At 35.1% G+C, this 25310-nt stretch overlaps 1 protein-coding gene across 8 annotated transcripts in view; it reads right to left on the reverse strand.

Annotated features, from left to right (window-relative positions):
• The window catches only part of kuz (zinc-dependent metalloprotease kuz), a 264835-nt gene that overhangs the window by 60345 nt on the left and 179180 nt on the right, over positions 1 to 25310 (reverse strand). The gene's annotated exons all lie outside the window — the stretch shown is intronic.

Below are 25310 nucleotides of genomic sequence, written 5' to 3' on the forward strand. Positions count from 1 at the left end.
CTTTGAAAACTTTAGGTATTCTTCTCATTCTAGCAGTTAGGACTATATAAAGGTACATTTATTTCCAAAAGACTTTACATTCGTATACATAACCCAAAATTTTTGTTTAATACTGAACTGAACTTTCTCTCCCATCATCCCAGACAACATTTTCCAGTTTTTAATGACTGACCAATTTTCATGCAGTTTTTGTTTTTTTTATAACATAAATACTCTCGGAGATTTCTTGAAAGCGATTGCTCTGCGGCAGGTCTATCTTTAACTATTAGATAGTACAGGTTGTCAAGTAGGTTGGTATCTAGTATATAGTATGTCCACTGAAACTTCTAAATTATTGAAGCAAAAGCAAGATGTTGTTCGACTGGGTTCAAAGCTTTACCTCTTGATATAACTCACACAAATTACCGATTGACAGTATATAGGTACAAAACAACCAAAAGGATGGATTGACGAAAAAAAAAAAGTTTACATACGTAATATTGACATTGAGATTTTGTTAAAAAGTTGTATCACTCTTTGACTTAATAATTATAAGTTTCAGTAAGCCAATAGGGCTCAGAATAACCGTTGAACCATTTTCGAGTTATACTAAGAGGTCGCCGGGTGCATTTTGTTCAAATTGACAAAATTTATTTGGAAATAAAATTGTATGCAAATGTGTGTGCAGCCAGGCTTTTAGCAGCAGAATTTTTCACACCATATTATAATCTTAATTTTTGCGATGAATAAATCCAATTATAAATATTGTTTAGTGCTTAAAAACTTTTTAAATCTCGACCCTCAACCGACAGATGAGCGAAAGTTGCACAACCCTTCGGATTAATAATAACACAAATTTGCCCGGAATGACAAAAAAAAAATAGGCTCCTGAGCCAAAAAAGCATGTCAACGCTATATCCAAATTTTACATGCACTTGTCATAAGTCTCGGCAGAGATTGACTTCAGAAACAGATAAAAAGAATGGAAGTAAATAAAAGGATCATTACCGTGGTGAAAATGTATGAATTTTCTAACCTCAAAAACGGTCTTTTACGTCTGATATTTACATGATGTTAACTGATCACTTCTTATTCAATCACGTGCCATGTTAAATTCACCATATTTATATACACTCACTAGATGGCTAAATATACATCTAATCACATACATACAGTGGCGAGCAAAACCGTTCGGATGTGCGCCACTTTTGCATTCTAGGTGCTGTAAAATTTTTTACGACAGCTCAAATATTATCAAATTTTCACGATAGGTTTATGTATTTATTGTACAATAAAATAATATTTGAAATAAATTTTCCATAGCTCCTCCATATTGCTCGGCGCTGTTCGGTATTTGCACAATCTTCTCTTTACAATAGCCCACAAATTTTCAATCGGGTTAAGGTCTGGACTTTGTGCTGACCATTGGACGGCTTGAAATCGTTGACATTGGAGCCGGTGAGTAACAATTTTGGCGGTGTGTTTCGGATCGTTATTTTGTTGAAAAACTAATCTCTTCCTCTGGATAAGCACACTTGTCTATAAAATCCGATAAATTTGACTGTAAAATATTCAAATAGTCTTCTTTTTTCATAATTGCAGCGATTTTGACTAACGGATCAATGTTCCACCAAGTGAAGCACCCCCATACCATGAGACTGCCGCCACCATATTTTACAGTCTGTCGCAAATGATGTCGTTAAAGGTTTTCATGTGGGCGACGCCAGTAATATTGCTTGCCATCCGATTGGAAACGATTGATTATCGATTCATCCGACCGAATAACCTTTTTCCAGTCTTCCACGGCCCAGTTTTTATGTTCCTTACAAAACTTTAGTCGCGCCTTAATATTCTTATCAGATAAAGCAGGTTTCTTCTGTTTAACGGCGACCACAAAACCTATCCTTTGAAGAGCTCTCCGAGCGCTCCATTCGCTGACAGTTTTATTTATGGCGATTGCAGTCTGCTTTGGTGTTCTATTATCCGCAGTAGTGAGTCTTCTGACTATTTGCCTAGCATCTGCGTTTGTTAACAATCGTGGGCGTCTTTCCACGTTCGGAGAACCAACTACTTTGCACCGTTTTCTTATAGCCACAACACTGCTCAAAGCTAATTTTAACTGACCAGCAATTTTACGGATTGAAAGGCCACTTTTTGTCAAAGAAACAACCTTTGCTTCAACGTCGGATGAAACTTTTCGCATTTTGTATGAAAACACTGATTGCATAATAACGTGTGTTTATGCAACTGATAATCAACTAAAACTGAAAGCTAACTCACGCTAAGTAGTTGCACGTTTAAAATATGAATTCGGCGCAAGTAACAGTTATGTTTTACGGCATCAAAGCATATTAGTTTCATATTTAATAAAACGAGCAAAACTGTACTAAATGAGTTTGTTTTAGATTTATTAGGGCTATCCTTTCACTTTAGTTATTGAAATTATATTAGTACTAGAATTTAGTTGTAGATTAAACAAAGAACTAACACTTCAAATTTGCTAACGTTTGAGCTCACAGTTAAAATGTTAGAGCACTGAAAGTGCAGAAGTGGCGAACATCCGAACGGTTTTGCACCCCAGTGTATAACTCACTCACTATATTTTTACATTTTAGCACAGAGGAACTTTTAATAACTAAAGTTACTGAACATGAACCCACTACATATCTATTTATATGCGTCTGATTCCTTTATTTACCACATCTTAGCCACCACATTGAAACTCACCACATTTAATACACCACACCGAAACTCACCATATGTAAAGTCAGCAGAAATAAGTTTAATTTCTTAAAATCTTAAATTCACTTTAACAAGTTTCTCGCAGATGAATTCACCACTTGTGGTATGTTTGAGAACAACGATTGATTTTTAATTTGTATTAAATTTTATATGCATTATTATTTATTAGTTTAACTCAGCAGAAAGTTTCAACCGATGGTAATATTATGACATAACTTACAGTATTATGATTTAGCAATTTATGTGTCATTGCTTTGTGCATGATTCCATAACTAATGAGTATATATTACCAAATCACGCAAAGTTTTTAAGGGGTCGTTCGATAATTACGATTAACGCAAAAGAAAAACACGTAAAGATATGAAACAAAGTTGGAATGAAGCAAAAAAATAACGAAAAAAGTCTGAAAATATTATGACCTAAGCGATTTTCGAGTGTGTGACAATGCAATTTTCGGCTAAAAAAGAGAAGGAGAGAGAAGAGAAGACGTTTTAGAGGCACCAAGTATAATCCATATGCATACATATATGTATATATGTACTTAGGAAACCACAAGAAATATTGGGTTAATGGGAAATAAGTGAATCTTGCAACTGCAACACACATAACTACTTATTCTAGTGCTGGTCGGTATTAACTTGCACTTACCGACACACATGTACATACATGCAGACATATGTATGCACTTATATACATATATATTCACATATCCACACTCATCTGGAGACAAGCTGCTGATCGCTCAAACATTTTACCAACTCTTACAACGAGTTAGTTACTTAGTTGGTGTTTGTAAGTTGCCACATGCCACATGTTGCCACCGCAATACAATTTTGCTGCCCCCACCACACATTTAAGAGCACAAACACACGCATGCTCGAGCGCGCCAAAGTGCCTAATCTAAAGTGCCTGGCTGTGGTTCAACAAGATTGCTGTTGTTGCACACATTTTTGCTATTATTGTTGTAGACAATTGCAGGCGTTTCACTTATGCCCAAAGTTGTTGCTAGCTTCATATGCTGCCACCACCACCACATGCGCTACCAAGCGCCGCAAATGCCACTGCTGTGTTGGCCGTGCAACATATTTGATTTTGTTGTATTACCACATTTGTTGTTGCCAAAGCTGCCCATTTGTCCATTAGCTGCCAGCAACATTTGTCGATTGCACATTATTGTTTCGCTTACGTCAGTGTCTGTGCGTGTGTGTGTTTGTGCCGCAGCTGATTGCCACACTTTTGGGGCGCCACTTAACAAGTTTTCGTTGCTGGTGTGATTGTTGTTGTTGTTGCGCTTGGTTGCCCACTCGCTTGCTGGGCAATTTTCCGTGCCACTGCCGCAGTTGCAATCAGTTTTGCTGCAGTTGATTTCAATTTTACAACACGTTTTGGCAGTGCTTGACTTTATTCCCGCCGTCATTGTTGTTTTTGTCTTATTGCTTTCGCTACCACCACCACTAACGTCAATAAATATGTTATTGCCGCTGATTTGGGGCACTTGCTTGTGGCTTGTGCCAGCATACAGGTTTTCATGCGCCATCGCCTCTCCCACTGCCACATTTCATGCACTTGCCACACCTTCTTGCCTCGGCGACTAGAAGCATGTTTACCACGTTTTCTCATCTACTCTCTATCTACACTGCGGCTTCTAATTGAGTTTGACCACATTTGGTGCTTAAAACCCGCTTTTCGCCTCACTTATAAGTAAGTGCTCACTTTGTGGCAGCAATGGGAGTAACAACAACAATAAAGAGCTTAAAGCACACACTGTCAAAACAACAAAGATAGGCATCTACATAAGCGTAGCTTTGTTCCAGACCACTTTCAATGTTGGAATTTTTTCTGGGTCTTATTTTATCTTGTTGTTCCATCTGTCCTTCTATGGAGTCAGCTACTTTTTCTTCGGAGCAAATGCTTTTCTGGAGCGCAAATAACAACAGCGGTGGAAAACTTTTATTATTTACATATTTAATGAGTTTTGTTGCTATTGATAATTATCATTTGCGAAAGCAAAAGCGATCAGCTGTGCTCATGTCGCGATAGGAATTTGAAAACTTGAAAAAAAGCGAAAGAAGTTACCTTATTAACTCAGAAGATGACATTAATTGACAGTATTAGAAAAGTTTCAGTTTAGCAACCACCTGAGGTAAGAGGAATTGAAAAATATTCCGTTTAAATTTTTTTCACTTTTCAAATCAACCTTGTGCAAATGAGAATAAGACAGAGAGCCATTGAAAGCGCGATATTGAAAAGTATGAATCAAGACAGACATCAAAAATGAAAGAAATAGATGTTACGACGTAGTGGTTTAAGAGAAGTGTTAAACTACCGACTGCTACGATATAGTCGTGGACACAGCGATTAATAAAGACGAACAATGAAAAAATAGCGAGTCGTACTTATTGTCGAAAGTAAAGTAAGAATATATGCCTGCGTAGGTAGAGCTTAACACACACAGAGAAAGAGAGAAATTCTTGCGAAAACGTCAGTCAACGTGCAGAAAGCTTCAAGAGTATGAAGGCAGACATCAGTGGACAAAAATCTATGCAAAAATTTTCAAACACCGCAAAACTGTTATTCCAAGGGTTCAAACTGTTCACCATCCAACTATTATAATGTTTGGTGGAGTGTCTGCTGTAAAGGCGTTACACCTTTTCACTACTGTGAAAAAGCGATTTAAACAGGGGCAAAAGTGTACCAGCAGGATGTTTTAGAAAGCGTGGTAAGACATTTAAGTAATACTCTCTTCGATGGAGAGCATTGTATCTTCCAGCAAGATTCTGCTTCAGCACACAAAGCTTAAACCAGCAGTGGCTTAAAAGCAATATTCCTGGTTTAATAGCTGCTGATAATTGGCCGTATGAAAATCCACATTTGAATCCATTGGACTACAGTTTGTGATCAGAGTTGGAGAGCATGGCATGTCGTATACGCCACAGCAATCTTTGGTTCAAGCAACGTCGTCAATATTACTAGAAACTGTGTGTACTAATACTAATCAATGATCGAGTCGTTTGAACGCTTGTGTGAAAGCAAAACAAAACCATTTCGAATAAAATTGTGTAGCTCGTGTATGCATATGCATATTATTCAATAAAATTAACTTTAAAAGAAAATGTATTATAGCTCCATTTTTTTAACGGCCTGAACTAGCAACAGAGCTTATGGCAGGACCAAGTACTAACTACAGGTTTTTCTAGCAGACTACAGCCGTAAGCAGATTCTGAATAAGCTACGATCAACAAATTTTCCAAATCGGTAATACTCCAAAAATGGTTTCTTGTGAGGTTTTGTTTGAGTAATGAAGAAGAAACAATGCGAACAAGAATGACATATTCTCAATCCACACTGTTGAATTCCAAATGTACTTCAAGACTTGTATATCATTATAATTGAGCTCTATTTCAAACCAACGTGAAGAATAAGAGACCTGTATTTGAACTTTTTCGTAACTGTTGACTTGAAACTTACCGTTCGATACGCACAAAATGCATTTATCGAGTATAAAGTTTAATTTACAAAATGATTCGCCCTCTATAACCAGACAGAACTCTAATGGAAATCCTTCTCCCTATTGCCAAAAAACTGAGCAGTCAATTTTCACAAGCTTCTCTTGAGGGGAATTATTTACCAGCAAAATGTCTTGCTTCATACAAGAAACAGTGGTGATCACTTGATGCCAGGTCTAAACTATAGAGTGGATTCATAAGAGCCTCTCAAACAAATAATAAAACTTTCCTGACTTTTTTTACTTTTACTTGGCCACCGTTTGCGTCGGTTTTAGTAACAGCGATTAACAAAGGGAAATGCGATCCACGGAGCATGTTTTTGTATCCAGTCTTATTTAACAGGACGGTCTGACTCGTCAATTTCCATTTATTTATGGATATTATCTACAACTGGCCTTCCATAGAGTACTGTATCTTTAATATCCAAATTACGCGAACGGCATCGGCAAACCTAAATTACGCGTGACGGTTACAGTATCACAGTAATTTTTTCCCTAGATTAGATTCCAGTCGATAGCGCTCCAACTGATTGCGTCTGGATCTCGTCTCAGAACATGCCCGCGTCAGCCTGATTTTATTTTGATAATTTCGGCCCACAAACTGTTTGGTTTGTGCGTGACCATAAGTCCGTGACAGAGACGGGCCAAAGAATGCGGTAAATATTGCGAAGGCAACGGTTTGGAAAACTGGTAACTTTTAGATGTATGAGGCTAGGAGGTTCCATATTTCACAGTCATATGAAAGTGTGTGGACTTAACATTGTTGTTGAATATTTTTATTTTTTAAAAAGGAGGAAATTCAATATAAGCTTTATTTATTATTTTTAAGGCATCTTAAAAAATCTTTACAAAGCTACTGTCCCTAATTTTATTTGAAACTTGTTTTTAGTTAATTTTACTTTTTTGTTTCTATTTGTTTATCTTAAATTATAACTAATCATGATTGTAATGTTTGAGCTATAAAAATGTTAATGTATATCGTCAGTAAAAATATCTATATATTGATTTGGAGCGGTCATTATGTATGGCAGCTATTTGCTATAGTCATTCAATGTCAGCGATTCCGACAAATCAGTAGCTTCTTGAGGAGAAAAGGACGTGTGCAAAATTTCAGGTCGATATCTCAACTACTGAGGGACTAGTTCGCGTTTGACTCCAAATATTTTGTGCACATTAACCCATAACCTTGCCGAAAGTTACACATAGAATTATTTTCCACTCAACAAGCCGCTTATTGCGTTTCCTTGCATCTCATGTGGAATGAGAAATGAAGAAAAACAAATGATGATGTGCTGAGTAACACATAATTTAAACAAATTAGTATTAACATAACTCCCAGCAAGGGTCAAAAACTCACACCTACAAGCGCATGCATACACAAAACATAACAGCTTAACAACTTTACGGGAATAATAATGGCGACACACATCACGATTATAGCCCGAGCATACCCGAACCCAAGCTAATTTACATACTCAGGTGGATATGTTAGTCCAGCATATCCCAGCAGCACACACAACTACAAGGTAGAATTTAAGAAAAAATAATCCCCACACAAAAGAAAGAGGTTGGATGGGTCGCGTGGGACTATAAATTAGGCGTACACACCTGTCACAATAAGAACATGTCACTACACAGGTATGTGGCAATCCCTTAGGGTGTTGTTTTTCGGTGTTTAACTTTGCGATTAATATTCTCGCTCTGAAAGCTACAAGATAATAAAGACCGTCTGTGTGCAAGAAGATTTTTTTAAGCAAATTTGTGGGACTTGTTTGCGGTTTAAGCCAATTGTATGTAAGCTATTATTTTGTAAAATGGACTATGGCATAACCTGAACAAGACGTTGATACCGTTTACTAACAAAATTCAAACTCGGGAGAATTAATTTTGATTGTATATTTTCCGTCTACACATAGCAAAATATCTGAAAATTGATGTTGTTAAAAAATTGAGTTCGCAATTAGTTATTCACAGGTATTCCGATTTTTCCAATGTTTAAGGACCACCGTTTCCTCCAATTTTCGATATATTTTGGACTGTAGGCCTTTGTACTGATAATATCTTTTGGTGTAGAATTTTTTTTCTAGAATTCATGCACAGAGTAAGCTAGAATCACTAAGGTAGTGGAGAACCTTTTTAAGCACCTTCACAGATCGCGTGTAAATTTAATTTATTCTTCAAAAATTTTACTGTGAATATTTAAAATATGTATAAATATATCTTTGAAATAACTGATATAGTAAATTTTTGTTGGAGAAATTTTAATTTTGGAAACAATGACACAACCCGTGTAGATCTTTATTTCAATTTTGACAGAAAATTTGCCTCGTTTGTCGTTTAAAGCCGGAGTTTTGGGGCAGTCGAATGGACTTTATAAATTGAGTATCAAATTTTTTTTCCAATTCTATTCCAATTATTTTCGACCAGCATATATATAAATTACTCTTAGCTGTATCCGCCGCTAGGGTGTCGCTGCTTATACTTGTAATGTCGCGGTCTCAAGCTGCCTCTGGGTTGGCTGCGTCATGACTTTGCAGGTAGGCGTCATCCAGCAAAGGCGGGTGTATTTCCCATATTTATTCCTTTATAGTGAGCTACTTCATATACAAAAGGAGATCAAAGGTGTATTGGCCCAAAGCAGCATATTTTAAGTATAAGCCTTTGCTATTGGAAAAGCCGCGGAGCTAGCCTCTAATGAATCAGCGGGCAACGCCAGAGTTAACATCTATATAGTCATCCAAGCAGCAATCAAGACAATAAACTTGATTCACATATCGACCAGAAGTGTCTTGGGAATCAAGGCAGCAGTCTCGGCAGGGATAAGCAATTTCACTTCTTTCGGGTGGCAATCCATGCATTGTCTATACGACGATCTGTGCAGGAGCTTGGCAACGAAGATAAAAACGATTTGTTTAAAACAGCACTAATTATGTTGAAATAGTTCACGGGATTAATTTCTACTTCGTTGATCTCTTTACATGCTCTTGATAGCAAATGCGATAATTATAGCTCTCATGGCATAAGCATGCAATTATACTTATGTACTTTTCGATGAAGATTCGAAATCCTACAATATCTTTATATAGTTCAATAATCCTTCACTTATTCTTCTAATTTCACTAAGAGTGGTCCGCTTGTAAAAGTACAGATTCATTAAGTTCTTCTGAGGGACCTAGTGTTTTGGTTAGATATTTCATAAAGGAGTTAATTATAGGTGAAGAGGGATTCAAAAGGATAATCTTAGGGCGCTTGACTCAAATATGGAAACACTTTTATTATAAGAATCACATATGAATTTATTTTCGAGAATGTACCTTACACTTCTCAAACAAGCACACTGCAGTACTTTAAGTACATTTTCATTACTTTAGTTGTATTTGAGTAAATCATAATTTTACGCGTAGAAAAATGTGATTACGCAAATGCACTTTTTATGAGTGTGTGCTGATAAATAAAATAAGTGAAATAGCGATGCGGCAAAGGAAGAAAAACGAAGCTTCGAAGGCAAAACTTCGACTTGAAAATGACTATACGAGTTGAGTGTGTGTGTGTGTGTGTGAATATAAGTGTGCAGACACTTTCACTGATTACATAATGACAAAAGGTGCGCGGAGTGGCAGGAAGTGCGTCGGTAAAGTTAGAAAGTAATAATGAGCCCTCAACGCCTGCAGCTCCCCCTTTCTTTGCACTGCCGACAGTGTGCCGAAGGTGAGCGCAAAAGTAATAACAACAAAAGTCGATGCCAAAAGATGACGAGGAATCTGAAAAGGATGTAACAAAGCAACATGCCAAGGATGCATACAGAGCTCTACAAGCAGTGTGGCAGCGCGCCAAAGAGAGGCGAAGATGCTAGAGACAAGACAACTCAACTGGTGCGTTAAGATATATATGCGCGTGGTTGAATGGCGGATATGTGTTCATGCGAAAATGCCTTAGTATAAGTGCATGCGAGTGGTTGTATGTGGCACGCATGAGTTCTAAACAAATTGCAAGCATGTTGCAAGGATATTTTCTTCACGCAACTTGTCTGTATGTGTGTGCGTTGTTATGACGCAAAATCACAAAATATTCTTGAGTAAATGTAAAACGCAAATTGTTAGTGGCACAAAATTGTATATAAATATAGCAGCATACAAAAATACATACACACATATATAAACAAGCAACTACATCTGTGGCAGAAATTTTCGAGTTTATTTGAAATTTCCACAGCCTTTTAGTTGATTTGCTGCCAGGCAGTCAGACGAAAGCGCTGAAAAGGCGTCTGCATAAAAATAAATATCCACAATAATATACTTAGCATACATCATCGCCAGTGTAGCAGCAGCGCAAGCAATAGAGCGGAAAATATTTAAAGAAATATTCGCAAGAATATATGCAAACGTTGAAGCATTTCCGCTTGCGTATATGCAAAATTTGATAAATCAAAACTAAAATGCTTCGAAATGCACGAAATTGTAAAGCTTAAGTGATGATTGCTATGGCAAGTGGAGCACAAGGCTTAACAAAAAGTATAAATATTAAAAGGAAAATGCTATTTGTTAGACGCAGTGAATGCCGCATATGTGTAACGGGAAATCAAAGTAAATTTGAGTGGCGGTACGTGATATTTGTCAAAAAGAGTATTTTTTGGATTTTTGTATTTATTTTGAGAATGCAAAGCATTCAATTACCTTAACTGCTGAATGGAAATTAAGCCTGAAACACATGAAAGACTGGAGATATTATCAAAGAAAATTAAAGGTGAAAGAAGAGAGAATCCTTTATGCAAACCCGTTAAGCTGGAAAGCTCGTATTATTTCTATGAGAAAATGATATCAGAATTGAAACCATATTTAGTAGTAAGACCAAACATTCAAGTCACAGGCGGACAATTGTCTCGTAAGTTTTAGCATCCTGAGTGCTAATTGCAAGTTTAAAATTTTGAAAAAAAAAATAAAAATAAAAAATACAATAGATAAAACGAACTTGTGTTAGTGCCTTATTGAAACACTATTATGTGATATAAAAACAAGAAAAAATGTTAACTTCCTTTCACAAATAAAAAGTATACAATACCATACAAGAACTTCATTTTGATCGTTCAGTTTGAACGCCAGCTATATCGTACAGTAGTCCGATCTGGAAAATTTATTCGAATATTGTAGCGTTGTCTTGACCAATAATACATGCCCACTGTGACGATATCTTGTCAACTGAAAAAGTTTTTCATACAAGAACATAATTTTACAGGGTCTCCGATGTTTCCTTCAGATAGTTACAAACTTCGTGGCAAACTGAATCTATCTTATTGAGGGTATAAAGAGTATGATTTTGACTACGTAAGTCGATGTTACCATTCGTAAAAGCTATTCGTACAGGTCATATGAGCGATAGAGGCGGTTGTTACGCACGAAAACTTGAAAATATCGAGAAAACGCGTAAGTATAATCTTAAAATGCATAGAGAGTAAAACTTTTAAGATATTAAAGAAATCGTGAGATATAACGTTAATGAATAATTAGGTACGCGAAATCTCTGTGTAAAGTGTATCCCGCACGATATCACAATTGACGCAGTTGCCTGCGTCACAAATTAATAAAAAACGATGGTGCAAGTACAAGAATTGGTTCCATATCCACCGTATTCCGCGAATCTGTTCTTACCGTATTGTTTTGGTAGAAATTCCACATTTTCGCTGAGCTTTTTTGGGTTCAATATAAGATCGTTTCCGAACTTTATCAGAACTGGTTTCGGAAGATTTTTGAACTTCTATGGAACTTTCGGAATCGCTACGTGAACGTTTTTGGTTCTTTTCGGACTTTTTTTTTTGTTAACATTTTTTTGACGATTTCAAGATCCGTCCGGAACTTTTTGATAATTGCACAGGTGTTTGCGCGACTTTAGTGTTTATATCGGAATTTTGCAAAATTATTTAGGCTTCCAGCTTAATTTTAGAGTAGTTCATGAACTTTCTTGAAAATTTTAGCACCCATTTTCGGTTAAATTAGGGTTCTTTAAAAAATTTATTTTCTGACGTGAAGATAAATACTGTTTATGGGTTGCCAATTCGCGAACAAGCAAACATATCTCAGATTAAAAGGAAAACATAAATGTTTAAGATTGAGATGTCAAGACACTTAGCGGTTGCTTTTGCAAATTATGGTATTTGTTGATATTACAAATTGAAGGTACGTAATCAAGACAAAATCCGTCAGTTCAGCCAGCTAATATAATAACAGCGTTGGCAAAATTAAAGCACCTCCGTTGAACTTTTTTTGAAACTAATCTTTTTCCAAAAAAAAGCAAGCTTAGATAAAAACTTTTCGCATAAATAATTAGGTTATATATTCACCTATAGATAATTATATATACCTATATATAATATTTGTTAATATTTTCTGCTAGTTTTGAAATTTTACCGAAAATGGTTCATTGTATTCAAACATTCAATTGACAAAACTTAAAGACATCAATGACGATTCAATTCGCTATGGATGCCTATTCTATAATATCAAACTGATCGAAACTCCTCACTGACTTAATATTAATCTATATCGAGAGCATGTGTAGAATGTATTCCGGTTGTGTTTACTAAATAATTAGTCTATATCGTGATCGAAAACAAATGCTTTCTTCAGATCTTTTGCTATATTTCCGGCATCGATTTCCACCATTAAAGTTAGCAGCGAAAAAGTTTAACTATTTTATAAATATGATATCTGCTTCCATGCCATTCATCAGGTACTTCAAACTAATTAGCACGGGATGAAATTTAGTTCTCCTAAGTAAGGATTTTGAAGTTTAAATTTTTTCTATACTTATATGAAATTTTTATAAGATATGTTGTACAGTAAGAATGAATGAGAATATGCTATGGAGCTTCCGCCAAGTCTTCATCAAAGAACTTCAAACCCAATCAGCTTCATTACCACTTTGACTATCTTTTCTGTAAGTTTTTGCAACAAGCCGATTTTGAATATTAACGATGAAGCTCATAAACTCAATTACTTCTGCATGTTCTTCAAATATTCTACGAAAATCTCGCTTAAGTATACCTAAATAAAAACTGTAGTAAAATACGCTTATGCGACAAAAATTTTATTATTTCGCAATCTTGTGGAGATTAGAAAGTATTTCACACAAAATATACATTTTTAAAGTGCAATCTTTGCGTGTGTGATCGCTACGGAATAAATCCTTCACCCTGCTGCTAACAAAATTTACATACAATTGCAATTTTTCGCATAAATTGAAAAATAAAAAAGAATGAATGAGGCAATGTATCGCATCATGGATGTACACATATTGTATGTAAACAAGGACACTTGTGGCCGAGTAAAAAAAACAAAGAATGAGCAGGTGTACAAAACAAAATACGCGTATATATACAATGGCCATGCGTGAGTATAAAAAAATGAGAATAAATATGCAAAATGGTGCAGGAAACTCACATGATACACTGTGGGTCACATAATTGGAGACAAGTGGAAGCAAAAAATATCACTTAAACTTATTTCGCCCTTATTAAAATAGTAAACTGATCCAGTGAAAACTCCAATGTATCATAGGTTATCGCGCTAATTTCAACATTTTTATGCGTTTACTTTTCAATGAAATAGAAATGTTGTGAAATTTCGTTGAGGTTGGCATATTGCTTTTAATTTTTACTCTTCCAATTGGAAACCTAACTAATATGCTCACTACTGTATTACCGCCTTCATTTCGTAGTTATGCTCTAAAAACTCATATTTTTATAAGTTTTCCATTTTTCTTAATTATATGTCCATACTGTATATGCAACGCCATTTCATTGTTATGTTCTAAAACCAAAACGTTTTACATTGTCTCTAATTCTATGCTTACCACTGTATATGCACTATAACTTATTTTTTCGCTCTTAAAAGCTCGTAAATGTTTCTATGTTGACTTGTACCTATTTTGTTTTCTGCTTATAAATGAAATAATGCACACACGGAAAATGCATTTATGTGCGCAAAACAAGCATAAATTGTTTAGCATACTTGCGGGCGTTGAAGCGTAGCACGACTAAGAAAAAACGTTGGCTGCATTTAATAAATGCACACAAATGGCAAAGCAAGTACATAATTGTAATTCACCATTGAGAAAAATGTGCTCAGGGTAAGCACTCGTGAATGCATATTTATATGTGTGTATGTATGCGTTACAGTAGGTTTTTGCTATTCGCATATGTGCATAACTTATTAGGTGGATGCATTATTAAGCCAACAGATTTCAAATGTGCAGAATGGAATTTATGTGACATAGTTTTTCAATTATGTGTAAATTTTTATAAAATTTAAAATACTATTTTGATCTTAGTTTCTATTTAAATCTAGGTATACCTTTACTTTTATCATAACTATTATCATTAAACATTTGCTATTATAAAAATGATTATAAGTACTATCCTTACCACAATTTTTGTCAAAATTATTCTTGTTAAAATAAACATTAACAGTAACAGTAACAGTTTCAATACCATTTTATTTGCATTGTAATTTCCAGTCATATTATAATTATCTGTTGCTATTATCATTATCACAACCGTTATCGTTTTCATAATCGTAGTCAATACCATCATTGTTATTATTAAAATTAACATTATCAGTACCAGTAGCAGCACTATTATCTTTAATACTACCGTGGTAATTATCATTATTATTATTATTACAAATATCATTATTACTGTCATAACCATTAACATAACCCAATCATGACCATTACAACTATCATTATATTGTATCTATAACTATATTGTACGGTTTGCAGTTAGCCAAGAGATGGCGTAACATGATTATTATTCCATTGTCCTAATATTCAAAACTTGCGTTGAAAATCTACTTCCTTTGTGTTATAATGAAAAATGGATCCTATAAAATAACTCTAAAACCAACAAGTGAGAAAGGGCTAAGTTCGGGTGTAACCGTACATTTCATACTCTTGCGACTTACAAGGATTAAAGCCGCGGAATTCCTTCAATTAATTAATTTTATAAGTATATAACTCATATATAGGTTTTTGTTAGAATAACAAAAAATCATTATATGTGGTATATCAGGGTTTGGGTAATTCGTAGATGAATATCACATATTGACGGCATTAAACTAAAGTATGCCCAATATTAACCGTTCAGTTAATTTTGTTAAGTTATCTTACATATTGACCGTAATATACGGTATAAAGCCAATCGAATGTTTGAAATATTATATTTGGTATATGAGAGATAGGGATAGATTGAAATGTTTTTATCCATTTTTGCCATTACCACAGAAAGAGATGATCTTTGAGCTTATTAAGGTAGTTCACATACCATCACAAATATATGCGGGATAAAGTCAACCGGATGTTTTAAAATCCCGATATTAGTTATATGTAGGCTACCGAAAGTTTTCACCCAATTTAATCCATTTTATGCACAATGAAACATTGCTATAAGAAAAACACACCCTTTTATCAAATTTCATTAAGACTTTCATATTGACCGATATTTGTGGTATAAAATCAGCCGGAAGTTCGAACATTTTTCTATTAAGTATATGGGGGCTAAGAGAATACTGATCCTATTTAACCCATTTTTGGCACACGGACATACTTATATCAGATAAAGATTATCTCTGAACTTCTATAATATGTCTCACAGATTGACTGATATTTCCGATAAAAAGTTCGCAATAGGAACTGGGGTTCATATACTCGGTACCTGGGGGCTTGAACAGTTTTGGTTCGATTTGGATAATTGTTGGTCGTAAGCTGGCACACTTCAAAGTCAGTATTCGTGCAAAGTTCTATATCCATATATTAACTCGTGCTTAATTTGTACACTGAAAAGTGAAAGAATCAGATGGATTTTAGAATTGTGTTATATGAGAAGTAGGTGTGGTTGTAGTCCGATTTCGCCCATTTTCACAGTGCGACATAAGAATGTGAGAATAATGTCACCTACCGTAGTTTGATTGAAATCGATAGAGCTGGTCCCGAGATATGGGCTTTTCCTTTGTACCAAATTATAGTTTTATAGCTTAATAAAATGCTTATTTATGGCACCTTAAATTTTTTCGTTTAATGGCGTTTTGTAGGCGTGGCAGTGGTCTGAACTCGTTCTTTCGTTTTTTCCAAGGAACACGTATACCAAGTTTCATTGCGATATCTCAATTTTCACTCAAGTTATAGCTTCAAAGCCCTATATCTTTCTCGTTCAGTTTTTAGAGATACAAACAACTGTTAGGTAAAGAAAACTATTATACTATGAAGCAACATGTTGCAAGAGTATAAAAATCATATGTGTAACCTGACCATGACGCCAAGGAGCACTTCTAACACTCTGTATTTGTTAGGATCAGAAGGACGTGGGCTTCTTAAACCGGATGAAACCATTAATGCGAAACGCCACCGACAATACCTCAAGAAGTTGAAGCTAACGATTGCCGAAAAATGCCCGGAGTTTGCGACAAGACACGAGACAATAATTTTCCATCGTGACCACGATCGGTATTATGTAGCAATACCACTTAAAAACTATTTGGAAAACAACGGTTGGTAAGTACTGCATCACCGCCTTATAGCGCAGATCTTACACATACTGACTACCATTTGTTCCGGTCGATGCAGAACACCCTCATTTAACTGGAATACGGTTCACATCAGAACTTTGTGTCACAATTTAGTTTTGATTTATTGTTGGCACCCAAGCCAGCGCAGTTCTTTCAGGATGGAATAAACAAATTACCAGAAAGATGAAAACATGTTATAGCATTAGATGGGCAAAAAATGTTTTTCTGAAATTAAAGTTCAAATACAAAACAAGAAAGCACTTCTTCGTACAATTATTGCGTAGATCATTATCTCTTCTCTTATTTACCTACTTCGAAGTAATTTAATTTGCTTGTTTTCGCTAAACTTTCTTAAAGTTGACATCTAAATGTAAATACAAAAACAAATTTTCAACCATGCCCATAAAGAACAGAATAAATTGGCTATGTAAAAAATAAAGCAAATAACAAAAGTTGGCACAATCGCTGGCGCATATTTTATGAAAACAGACACATGCTGCGGCAATCTCGTCCACACATATGCAACTAGAATAAGAAGATAGCTTTTATTTTTTGTGCGGCTGATGCAAATCGGCAAGAAAAATTGTCGGCGACAGCGACGGCAGCAGGCGGCGGCACAAAGTAACTAATTTGCCTTAGCACTTGCTGCATGGCGATGAGGAAAGCGAGAGCTCCTCGTAAGCAGACAAATTGCAAGTGATGGCCGCAGTCACTAGCAATACATACAAGTGCGAGTTTATATATACGAGCAAGTGTGTATAGCCAGTAGAACTTTGAAAAATACGGCTTAGGAAGTGAGCTTTTGCTTATAAATATTAAACGAGGTCAAGTCGACGTTGCTGGAATAAAAAGTTTTGTTATGTTTTTAGCAAGCGATATCATGTGTCAGCCACGCTATATGGAGAACGAATTTTTAAAATTACAGCGTCCTACAGGCAATGCCTAGAAATCTACGTATTCGCAAATATGTGTGCATTAATCCGACATCATTTGTATGTAAGAAGCAATGATTACCCTTGTTCCCAGTAGAAACTACAATGCAGAAATTAAAAATGACAGAATTCTATGCGTAGCAGTATACAATTTCAATTCTTATTCACTGCTTGTTCAATAGATTAAGTGAAATGTTTTTAATTTAGATTTTTTCTGAAAAACAATTTAAATTTTCTTTTTATTTACTTATAACAATCAGATGTCATAGGTCCTTTAAACACCAAAGCATAATTTCTTGAAAGGAATAATACCCGATGTGATAATATCAGGGCATGACAGCTGATATACTTAGACCTTTCAAAAGTTAAATAGAGTCGAGGAAATATATATTTACCCTCTAAGGTTAACTATCCTCCATAGTTTTATCACCTCATTATTAAAGAGTGGTGAAGTGGAGAATATCGAGTATTAACCACGCCTACCTATGTTAAAATTTGGGATGATTATTAGTCTATCAAATGAATCAGTTGAAAAATCCGAATTACTATTTCAGATTTAATTTTTTTAATTTGACACCTATACTATCATAATAAGGTCACTCTACTAATTTGATAATGTTTAAACATGTGGCCACACTCCTTAAAAACATATTTTCGACTTTGCTCCAGTTCCATACTCATTTAATAATTTTCGGGTATATTTTCGAAAAGTTTTTACGAAACAAAAAAAAATTCAAGGTGCCTCGGAGACACACTTAAAAAGTTGCCAGCTATAAATTTGAAAAAGTAAAGAGCTTTGGCTATCCTAGAAGCAGCATAAATGGCACCAACAATAAAAGCTTCGAAATCAAGCGCAGAATAACTCTTGCCAACAGGCAGACACCTTCCACGACGAACAAAATATTATGCTCTATAAGTATTTTATCATTTCGGTCCTATTGAATATATGGCACAGAAACAGGGACGGTGACGAAACGAGAAGAGAAAGCACTTGGACCGCAAGGTCTTTGGAGCCGTTCGCGTAAGCGATGAATACCGAAGAAGCACACAAAAATCTAACGAGTTCACTAATTAGGCCAAGTTATACACAGGGAAGACAATGCTTTAGTGAAAAGTTCCATTGATTCGAGATATTTTGGTGGACAACGGAAGCAAAGGCATCAGATTTACAACTGGTGTAAGCTCGCAGGTGATAAGGGCAACTGGCGAAGGGTTGTGTTATCGGCCCAGGCTGACCCACGCTTATAGTGCCAAAGAAGAAGAAAAAGAAGTAGATCAAAATTATAAATATGAGTTCGGACTATTGTGGCGTATTGTATTCTATGTAAGTGTGACGGAATTTTGTTGTGTAACGCAATTTCGTTGCAATCGGCATACCTAAAGAAGTTGTGCTTAATAAACTTCAAATATAAAAAAAACCCAAAAATTCTAAAATGAAACCAAGAAAATTTGTTTATAACTGAAAATAAATTTCCTACACGGTCGCCTACATTTTATCTGCTTGATTTGCTGCCGTTGCCCCAGTTAAGTAACAACGCCAAAACATATGGCCGTGGCAAGAAAATGAATAAAGCACATGTCTGTAGAGAAAGGCAGACAAACACGCAAGTAAAGGGAGCTAACTGTGTATATACACACACACACACGCGCATGTAAATAAACAAGCCGCGCCAGAGCTAGGTAAACACAAAAACAAATATAATATATAAGTATAAGTACTTAAGTAGTAGAGTAATGAGCATAAGGTGGTTGCTAGCAGCCACAACGAGCACACACGAGACCGCTAGAAAGCGAAAATGAGAGCAGAAGGAGGCAAGGAGTGGAGCATAACGAGTGACGGAAATGGTGGCAATGGATGAGCGAAAAAAAAAAAATAATAGTAACCGAGCAATGTGCGGTGATTACTGGCAACAGCAGACACAGCAGCGAGGCGACAACAGCTGCTGCTCCCGCCGTCATTTGATGTTGGCTTAAGAATTTGCCTAAGCTTCCGCCGGCGACGCGTAGCACCCACAAAATAAAACGCAGACATACCCACAACCACACGTGCGCATATGTAATTTGCACACACATGTACAGCTAAGTAGCCGGATTTGCCAGCGTGTGTTACAACGCAACTGATTAGCGAAAAATCCTTGACACTCGCTCATTGGCAGCTAAGACGGCTAAATCAGCTTTATATATACTTAAAATATATATATATACTTATGTATTTATACTTTATTGAACGCTGTCGCGTGTATCTTTGTTTAGCGTGACCCGCCAACGCGCAAGAGCGGCGCTTATATATTCCCCCCTCCCCCTAACGAAATATTCAGCTGCCATTTAACGCGTATTTATGTGACCCGTATTTGTAACATTGCATAGTTATAGCTCATTATTTGTACGTGATTGCTTCTGTTTTTAATCGCTAACATACTTTTAGGCGCTCAAGCACTACTGTAACGCGTCCGCAGTTGTGCCGGTGACAGCGTAATCAAGTAGATAAATGTGACTGACACTTTGGATATGAATTGACGCTCGAGTGTTTAAGATAGCCATTCTGACGCAAATTAAATAAATGCGATAGTTGCAATTAATTGACGAAGTTTCGAAGGATTCTAATGCCTGTTGGAAAATGTTGAAACAACTTTGCAAGTGAGACTCATAAAATATGTCGAGACCAAAAATTGGTAACCAAATTTGCGATTGTATGAGATAAAATAAAATTAATATAATGTTAAATAAAATGAATATATTGTTCAATTCATAAATTTTGTTCGATATTCATCGAAGGAGCCGAATTTCTAATTTTCTTCTAAAAGTCGTCTAAAAACTTAACATTGGTTATGGCAGAGCCTCTGGAACTTTCCCTACCACAGTTTCTTAAAGAATCTCTTACTAGAAAATGTGAAGGCCGCCTGTACACTTAGAACACCAAAAAACTAACTGTTATGATGGGAATTAAATCTAACTAGAATCTTCATCCTTTACATAACAATAAAGCGTACCCCAAATATAACTTTTTTATGGTAAATAGACTGATGATAATGAATAGAGGCACATAAGCAGTCTTGAAAATCAATATAAGACAAATGGGAAGACAAATACTAATAAACATTCAAGGAGAATTATTCCTTATAATACTTTTAAGCCTATGCATTGGCATATTTATGAGGAAATCTAAATGCCGCTGAATTATAAGGAAACAAATGGTATGAAACAAAACAAAATTAATAACCTATGAGCTAACTTGTCATACTAAGCAAAGGTTTCAACATAGAAAGAATTTACAGTGCGTTCCAAAAATAACATTTTCGTCTACCAAAATGCAGGTAGCGTTTATTGGAACAATGTTATAATTATAGAAAATACATTGTTTTGTTATTCAAAAGTTGCTCCAATTTTGCGCTACGTTGTCTATTATAGCCTGACATCTTTGAAGGCAACTTGCAACCAAATTTTTCGTATATTCCACAGGAAGCGACCTCTCGGTATGTTTGAGTAGCCGAAGTAAACATTTTGTTGATATACGCACCAGTGATCGCAATTGAACATTTGCTATTAATTTGCAAAAAAGAATAAAATCAGTTTGCCGCAAATTGATCGCGCAAAGGAAAAACGTCAGCTTTTGAACGCACTGTATTTGTAAAAAGTGAATAATACTCGTACTTCTTTTGGCATACAAGCCAGTAAGTCATGGAATCATACATTTTTGGTAAATTAAGAAGATTCAAGGCTTTAAGGTTTGAGACCGGAAAACTGCATATCTTTTTGTTCATCTTAAATCTATATATCTCATACGGAACCTATTGACTAAGCCATTAAATGCTTCGTATATTTATTAATTTGTCGGATGAGAAAAAAAAAATAAACTCGTATAAAAATATATTATTTGTTGCTAATTTCATATTTTCGATACTTGACTTAAACCACCATGTTGGCAGAATCGCGAACAAAAGCGATTTTAGGTGAAGCAACATATGTATATGCAATGGAAAATTAAAACAGTTAGTGATGCGACTACTTAATATCTCACTAAAAAGGTGAAACAATCTATTAACTTCATAAGCATAGCATATGCGACATATTTGCACATTTTCTGTGCTGAAATAGGTCTGCGATCTCAGTTTCCAAACGGTAAATTTCCTAGACATATTTCCAGACTATTGTCATAATCAAGTAGCATTGACTGTCTACCCAGAACTCCAGATCTGTTCTAATACTACTTGTACTTATATATCAATCTTCCAGACTGCCATAATACTCTTAAAAGGTGAATTTCCTAAAGCAACTCGACGTATAACTAAATATGAAAACGAAACCGGCCCACCGGTTTGCATTCAACGGAAAATGTTTTATTAGTTTTTTTCAGCCACGTTGTTTGATTTAACTAATCTTACGTCGAATTAAGATAACTTAATAGGAAAAAAGGATTTATATAAAGTTTTTTCTCTTGATGCTGATCGGACTGTCTATAGGGAAGCTATTTGCTTTAGTGGTACGATCTAAACAACATGTTCGGAGATTGCACCGTTGCCTTGGGCAGTAATGCATGCAAAATTTCGTGCAGATGTCTCATCAAATACAAAAGTTTCCCTTACAAAGACTAGGTTTGGAACGTTCAGTTTATATGATATATATGTATATGCAATAGTAGTGTGATATCGAAAAAATGAGAGCAACTTCTTGGGGGAAAAAGCACATGCGCAAAATTATCGATCGATATCTCAAAAACTGAGGGTTTAGTTCTCGTCAATACAGACAGATGGCTGGACAGACAGGCGGACAACCGTTATCAAGCTGATCACTTATACATATACTAAATATAGTCTACGACGATTTCTTCTGTGTTAAAAACTTATTGGCAAAGTTTAAATTTCTTGTTGAGGGTCCATATAAATATTTAGGCTTAAATTGTGTAAAAATATATTAAATATAAAATACGGTTATTTGTTTAGTTCCCTTTTGGTTACCTTTTAGTTTTCACAGCTATTCAATGCTTACATAACGTCTTTAGGTTGACGCACTCTCTAGCTGAACAAAATAAATTGTTTATAATTTCGTGTTTTTATTTTTATTATTGGTTTTTTGTTTAGACGCGCTTAAATCCTTAAGCCTTTTAATATCAATAACACTATCATTGCAGTCGTTAAAGTTATGACTCATAACCATTAACACGTAATTCATTTAAATGAAATGTTATGGAAAAGAAACCTGCTGTGAGAGAATGAAAATGTGAGAGAGGCAAAACAATTGCGAAGGCAAATGAAGGATAGAACAAAATAATAAAGCACCTTTTTCGATGATACGTAGTAAATTTATGGCAAAATAACCCAACAAACAACAATAAAAAGCAAGTATGAAATATCTAAGCATAATATTGAAAAGAACCGAAAGGATATGCGTGAATTTCAAACAAAAACTTTTATGGTGCTTCAAACCTTTTTAGGGCGAAAAGAAATTACGAGCAAACTGTTTGTTTGTAATATAATTTTTTTTATTGTGTGATATACTAGAAACACTTCACTTGTTGCTGATATGAAAAGTGGGTAAAAAATTTTCATTTGTATAACTTATTCACTTTCAGGTTGCTTCTTCATTTAAAAATTATTTTTAACAAGTGTAATGTTGAATTAAGGGGTTATGCCAGTTAAGGATTCTAACGCTATCGCGCATACTTAAGTTAAAAATGTACATACCTTCTTAACTAGTTGTAAGTAGATTAAGATTCTGTTTTTATAATATCAGATAGCAAGAGTGCCTAGAACATTTCTTTAAAAATGTATTTCACAAGATTGGCGCGGAAGTTGCCACTTAGTATCAAAATGTCAATATAGAAAAATTTTATACACTCAAATATATTTTTTATAAAGACTGCAAGTAATAAAATTGATTAATTTTTACTCACTGTCAGAATAAATTGTCAAAGTTAGGTCTATTTTGAGTGCTTGCATTTGGTCTAACCCCTTAAGCATGTGTAATTATGAGTAACTTCCTAGCTGCTTGTTAACTCAAAAAATAGTTTCCAACTAGGGTGATGTAAGGACGCACGACCTGACCGATGTTCAAACTTTTCTATTCTGGTGTTATTTCCGCCTGTACTATAAATTCAAATTATGATACTGCCAACTATATTTAGATATGTATAAGTGTATATACATACATATATAAATGTGTGTGGTGTTTTCTGTTGTAACGAAATGTTTAACGGCAACTTATTGTTGCATGCATTTAATTTCTCCAGTGTACTTGTGTTTTCGGCTTGTCGATTATAGACTTGTTGCACCCGCTTCTTACTTTCATTTCTAATTTTGCGTACTTTGCTTTTGCGGTCGTTCCTTGTTAGCAAGAAACTTCTGTAGAATTCAAATAGTTGTTTTATATTATTTAAGTGTATCTTATAGTTTTTGTTGCGCCACTGACCCGCATAACCCACTTAACCCAAATATTATGCATATTAAGCAGCGAACCGCATCAAGCATGGCCGAAGAGAAGTGGCCAGCGTTGCCATTTACATAGTTTGAATCAAGTGAAAGTGTTTGTAGATGTGTGTATAGTTTGTAGCAGTGACTCACTCGTAATGGCAGATGATAAATGTGATAGTGTGTGTGTTGGCAGTAACTGTAAAATGCCGCTACTTGAATGCAGGCATATATTTTTGACAGCACATAGAAATATTCATTTCACTTTGTGACATACTTTTCGATTATGAAATTCGCACAATCAAAGATGACAGCGCCGATTGTGACAAAAGGAAAATGCAAAAACAATAAAATAATATAATTTGATTGAATCGCCACTTGCAAGTACTGTACAAATTGCGCTGTCATTCGCCAGATCTTTGAAGAAATCGAAATTAGCTTTCATTTCATTGTGAATGATTTTGCCATTTAGGTGAAATTGTTCAATTATATAATATTGCACGCAAAAACAAAAGACATAACTGGCGTGAAAATCATATTTGCTACAAACATAAATCATTTAGATATGACAGTTCAGGAAATTTCATCTAAAAAGTCAGCACGAAACAAAGAAATTGTGTGATTTAATGAAAAATAATGAAAATTTAAATTTCATACAAAATAATTGCTATTTCGCAGCCAGGGCAGCAACACAATGCTAAAAGACTACAACACGTAAACTAATAAAAGTTTTCACAACAAAAACTAAACAATCTAAACTATGCTAAACAAAAGGTGATATAGATTAATTTATTTGAACGGAAATTTGATTTTTTTTCACTGTAAGTCATTGATTGCGCAATACGTTCGAGTAGCGCATTTTTTCTGCTATTACATTCATGGACAATGCCGAGAAGCACTGCAGCAGTGGAAGACTGGCTTTTTATAGCGCCGCCGAAAATCGCCTGTCACTCGAAAAATATTTATTTTTTTCTTCAAAAATTTTACTGTGTATTCGTAAACTCACATCATATTTCACTATTAAAACTTGATATTCTTTTTTCAATTCCCTAGATGTTAAAAGCTTGGCAAACCATCTTCCTAGTATTTTTGGTCTTTTGATCCGTTTCATTTGAAAATGTCGAAATTTGTACCAGATAAAGTGGTTTTGCGGGGAGTTCTTCTTCATTACTTTAACACGAAGAAAAGTGCTACC

The sequence above is a fragment of the Bactrocera oleae genome, chromosome 3 (assembly GCF_042242935.1).
Source record: "Bactrocera oleae isolate idBacOlea1 chromosome 3, idBacOlea1, whole genome shotgun sequence".
NCBI classification, from domain to species: Eukaryota; Metazoa; Arthropoda; class Insecta; order Diptera; family Tephritidae; genus Bactrocera; species Bactrocera oleae.